Raw genomic sequence first — 6,000 nt, 5'->3', positions numbered from 1 at the left:
GGAGCATCTGGTATGTGCTGAGCATTTTGCTAAGAGTTGAAGATAATCCGTATCACAAGCGGTTCCTGCCTTGGTGGAGTGAATAGTCTAATGGCGGAGACACTCCACAGATGGGCTAACACTGACATGTGCAATCACATACTGTATTAGATGCGTTTCACCGAAAGAACACTGCAGAATAATATGACGAAACCTTTTTAGACAGTGAGTGAGAGGAGGCGGGTCTGCGCTGGACTTTTAAGAGGAGACCTGCAGGATGAGACAGAGCCAGCCTCCTGAAGAGTGGGGGTGCTTGTTCCAAGCAAGACAGTACTACAAAGACTGTGAACTGAAAACTCTAGGATATAAGTTTCTACCCTTCTTCTCCTCCCCAACTCCTCGGGTTTCTCTTCATCCCGGCTTCTTTGTTATTCCTACCAGTGAGGTACGAGAAGCACCGAGCTCCATTCCTGGCATATGTAGTAACACTCCCTGCCAGTTGCTGTGCTAAGTGTGTTACAGGCACTAAACTCATTAATCCTCACACCAGCCCCATGATGGAGGTTCTGTTGATGTCTCCATTTTGCAGATGAAAAACCCACACAAGTCAGAATGTAATAATGGTCACTGTTAATATTAAAATCAGTAACTCATTCAGCAATGGCATAGCGAGCACTGTCAGGTTCCTGGCAGACTTCCTTTTGTTCACTTCTGACGTTTTCCCTGCTCATTTAGATCCTCCTCACTGGGCTGTCTTCTTCTGTGTGCTTTGCGAATGGAAAGCTGGTTTTTTAGATCCATTGTTCAAGTAATTGGTGGTGAATCTTTCATCACTGCTGATTAGGTTTTATAGGAAAAAAATCATTTCTGCGTCCTCCTTACCCAGTGATACTTCTCTGAATTCCATTCAGTTCAGTAAATGTTTGTTGACAACGCACTCGGGGTCCAGCATGACCCTGGAGATGCCAAGACCAGATCCTGAAATTCCAAATCCGAAAGAGAAACAGACACAAACAAATAGCTGTGATAGAATAGGATCCAAGCTCTGCTTGTCTTATAATTGAAATACAAATAAAATGAAGAAGGAATTAATTCTGTGGCTGCTGATTGGGGAGAATATAACCTATAGTCAGGTAGACAACACCCAGCAGATGTGTTCTTAACCTTAGTTTACTTTGTGTGTGTGTTTTCAGATAATAAGTGTGTAACTGGTCACAAGCCTTTTCAATATGAAGATGTAACATCTCCACATTTTGGAATGTGTCTTAATAAATCGGATTTGTCTGAAAAGAATTTGGGGTTTTTTCCCCCCCAAAATTACCTGGTTTTTCCTAATTACCTACTCTTTAGATGCAAATTCACCATCAAATAGATTTTTTCCTTTTTTAAAAAAAAAATTACAGGTATGGAAGCTAATCTTTGAAGATGCATCAACTACAACAGCGGTTCTCAACCTGTGGGTCGCGACCTCTTTGGGGTCGAATAACCCTTTCACAGGGGTCGCCTAAGACCATCAGAAAACACATATATAATTACATATTGTTTTTGTGATTAATCACTATGCTTTAATTATGTTCAATTTGTAACAATGAAAATACATCCTGCATATCAGATATTTACATTACGATTCATAACAGTAGCAAAATGACAGTTATGAAGTAGCAACGAAAATAATTTTATGGTTGGGGGTCACCACAACACGAGGAACTGTATTAAAGGGTCGTGACATCAGGAAGGTTGAGAACCACTGAACAAAAGGAAATGGTAATTGTTGAAGGAGAATGAGTGTCTGGTGTGCCTATTTCTAAGTTAAGAAGGAACTTAATTTTTGCATCAACAAAAAAAGAGTGGTTCACCGTTCCAACAGGGTTAGGACACTTCCCCTGCGCCCCCCTCCCCCTCCCCCCGCTCTGGCTCAGCACTAAAATACACAGGAAAGGGGAACTGTGCCGCTGGCCCCTAGGCAACCAGCCCCACAGTTATGACTACAGCTTCGTATTCGCAACCAAAGAGATGAAAAACTACAGAGTTCCTCATCTGTATTTTAATGGGCACAAACTTTCCCTTCCAGGGGGACCTGGACTCATGCCTCATCCATTTCAAAGAGCGATTCCATGCAGTGAGCAGACAGACCAACGGCCTCTCTTAGGCGAGCACGAGCATTCCTGCTCTCTGAACCACTCTCTCGGCCTGAAATGTCCACATCTGATGGTGAAACTACCACACAGGATGTAAAGGACCCAGCAGCCGCTAAGTCAGCCGAAGACGCAGTAACACGAGTGCTGGAGAGTTGCATAAACAAATCCAAGATGGAAAATAGTCATGTGAGCACTGGCCTCTTCAAGCATGAAGGCCTGCTAACTACTCTCCCAGGAGAGTTGATGGGAATGAAGTTAGGCTTTTCCAGCTAGCATCCTGATAGGGCCCCTTCTCTCTTCCTGTTGCTGAATCTGTCTGAGAACCTACTTTTTTAAAGGAGGAGAATGTAAATTATGATGTAATTATTCAACGTGGTGGGAAGTGACATCCTAGACCTGCATCCATCACAGGCCAGGAAAACGCGTGCTGACCCTGGTTCTCGACTGGGTCACCATGGGGTAGAACAGGGGTGGGCAAACTTTTTGACTCGAGGGCCACAATGGGTTCTTAAACTGGACCGGAGGGCCGGAACAAAAGCATGGATGGAGTGTTTGTGTGAACTAATATAAATTCAAAGTAAACATCATTACATAAAAGGGTACGGTCTTTTTTTTTTTTTTAGTTTTATTCATTTCAAGCGGGCCGGATCCAGCCCGCGTGCCGTAGTTTGCCCACGGCTGGGGTAGAAGAACCTCGGACAGCAGTTTTAACTTGGGCCTGTGAATATGGGTGGCTAAAGAAAATTACATCTTTGTTTTCCTGAACTGAAACTTAGCATGTCTTTCAATCACAGATGTAGGCAGCACACTGGAATAGTAAGTAATGGTAGCACCTGTGACTGTCACCAAGGGAAATCACAGAGCTTTGCAAATCACATGACAATTGTTGCAGATGCTTTGATTTATACTTACCCATTTCAGGTCAGGATTAAATATTAGAGGTGCTGCTACATCCTGTTATTTACAAGGTTACTAAAGAAGTCCACCTGCTACCATGGCATAATTTTACTATTTTGCAACTGTATCTCAACATAGTTGTGATTCTACATATTTTATTTTATTATTTTTAATTTAAAAAAATGGTTTAAAATCTAAAAACCTTCTGATAAGAGTCCATAGACATCACCCAGGCTGTCAAAGAAGTCCATGACCTCTGTCCCCAACAAAACAATGTAAGAACCCATGAGGAGACCCTCAGACTTGTCCTTGCTGTTTTGGGGTGACTGCAGTATTACCCCATTGCAAAATCACAGCTTCTATATATCCAGGGGTCTATAAAGTTACTCAGTTGGTGCATTTCATACGGTGTTAGTTGCCTCTTTTCCAATAACACACCGTAACAAAAACCTCAGATGCAGTACAATTGTAAAATATGGAATCATTTCATCTTCAAATTGCTGGTTGAAACTGCGCCAGCTCTCAGCTATTCAAGAGCTGCCTCTCGGAATCATGCATTACCGAGGCCCCCTTGCCTCCCTGGCTTCCTCTTTGGCTGTTTACCCTGAGGTTCTTTCGCTCTGGGGCACAGGTGCACTGACAGATAGGGAGGGCACCCAGGGGAAGTGACATTCAAATCTGACAATTTTCCTATATCACTAAGAAGTCGTGAATGGGTGGAGGTGGAAAGCATTGATTAAGTTCAGATTTTGAATTACCTGTTGGTTTTAATTACCGTGCCATCCCTGCCCCAAGGCCTTTTGTCTCCCCCTGCCACTGTGCCCCTGTTGCTCTCATGAGACACATACTGTGTGTTGTTAGTTATCTTCATGGTGCACACGCTCTGTGAGTCCATGGAACCTGCGTTATTTTTCACTTGGGCTGCCTCTGGTGCTTGGCAGACAATACACCCACCGTCAGTGGGTGTGGCTGAACTGAATAGCTGTCTACTGTGCATATTTAGTGGGCCTCCATGCTTGAAGAGGCCAGTGCTAACATGATTGTTTTCCATAGTGGATTTGTTTATGCAACGTCTATTCCACAAATACTGAGCACTTACCATGTGCCAGGCATCATGACCAGATATTACAGCCAAAGATGAATAAGACACAACCACCTCCTTCAAAGAGCCTAGGGCCTTGAGGACGCCCGACAATACTGCCATGGAGTATAACGAGAGCAAAGATAGAGGTATGAACCAGGCATGCTGATGGCATCAAGGAGGAGTGATCAGTTCTGGAGAATGAGTGTCAAAGAAGATGCTGGAGTGGGAACCTGAAGGATGAGTAGGACTTGGTCAGTGCTGGAGACTTCCCAGGAATGGAGCACTGCTTGTCTTTCAGTCCTGGACAGCGGACAGAATTCTTTACCTACCCATTAGCTCCTCTTCTCTCCTTCTTCCCCATTAACAGAACCCTAGTTTGGGACAATCTCAAGTAATACACGCTCCTTCCCCAGACCCAGGCTCAAAAAGCCAATCAGGAGCCAATCATGGCCATTCCTTTGCTCTTTGCCACTGACGGGTCCAGAGCAGGCATATGACCACATTCTGATCAATGAGATATAAGGGGATGCCTGCTTAGGGCCTTCCCTTTGCACTTAAAAAACTTGGGAGAAAGACAGTTTTTCCCTTCTTGTCTTGAAAACTATTACAGTATCTGCAGCTGTCCTGGCTAGCTTATGACAGAAGAAAGATAATAAGAGCCTGAGGGCTCTTTGATAGTAACAATGAATAGCAACCAATACTGGTAACAACTAGACTCCTGTGTGGGGAAAAATTAAGCCTTATTTGTCTATGCTACAGCATATTTTCCCCTTATAACTAAATATATAATTAATCTACATAGCTTCTGTAAACAATTTTTCACAGATCTCCCCAGTCGTACCAATGAGATCACATGACTATAACCCTGAGTTGTACTGGCTGATTATCCCTGACCTGCATAACTCAACTCTTCCCTCCAATCTCTCCAGTCCTTTCAGGAAGACCCCAGGGGAACAGCTTTGAGAATGTGGTTTCCTCCTTCTACTCTGTATCCCACCCCTCACCCACCCCTGCCATGCTGAAACAGTATTCTATGCAAAGCTAGGAGAAAGCCCTTCTCTCTGACTCTGTTTCACTCTTTCTAGACTAGCCCCTAGTAGTATGAATGCCTTGGGTGTCATAACTTTTGGCCAAAGTGCATCTTCTGTCTCCTGTCTACCCCTGCTCTCTATAGGGGAATGTCTGAGGACCAGGAGTCAGAAGTCTCATTGACTTTTCTTTATGTCTTTCCACAGAAGCCTAGCATCAACCTCCTCCTTCAGACAGAACAGAACAATAACAAAAGCTCGCAGGCATATCCACCCATGCCAATAGATGCCTCAGCGTTCAGGCTTACTGGCCCCTCACAACTATTCTCCCGTTAGCTCATCCCACAGCACAGTTACAGCTGCACATAAAGAAATGGGAACATAACAGTGCAAAGACAGGTAGGCAGGGCCCTCGTATATCAAGTGAGGAAGTAGAAGCTGCAATTCCTGAGTAAGTGCTTCCCAACAAGTGTGCCATGAGGTGTACTGAGATACTACCCTGGCCTCTGAGCTGCTGTGACTGCGGGCAGAGCCTGGCAGCCAGAGCCCTTGGGCTGTCACTTCCAGCAGTGAGTGGCTTTGTGTGGATCTAGGAGGGTGGAGCCAAGCAGAGGGGCCTGATGAGGCCATGACCCAAAAAGATTGGGAAACAATGAGGAGTCACTGAAAGATTTTTAGCAGGCAGTAACCTTTCCATTTTGGAAGAAAATAAGAGGGCAGTGCAAAGACTAGATTGGAGAGGTGGACAGTGGGCCTGGGACCAAGAGTACCAGTCTCACCTGAAACAGCCCAGGTATGAAGAGATGAGGGACCAAATGAAGGAGTAGATGTGAGAAAATGGAAGGAACCTGGGATATGAGGAGTCTTAAGGAGA

Source organism: Myotis nattereri, assembly GCF_964212035.1.
Source record: "Myotis nattereri genome assembly, chromosome: 2".
NCBI classification, from domain to species: Eukaryota; Metazoa; Chordata; class Mammalia; order Chiroptera; family Vespertilionidae; genus Myotis; species Myotis nattereri.
The sequence above is the reverse complement of the archived record's forward strand: the minus strand, read 5'-3'. Positions refer to the sequence as shown.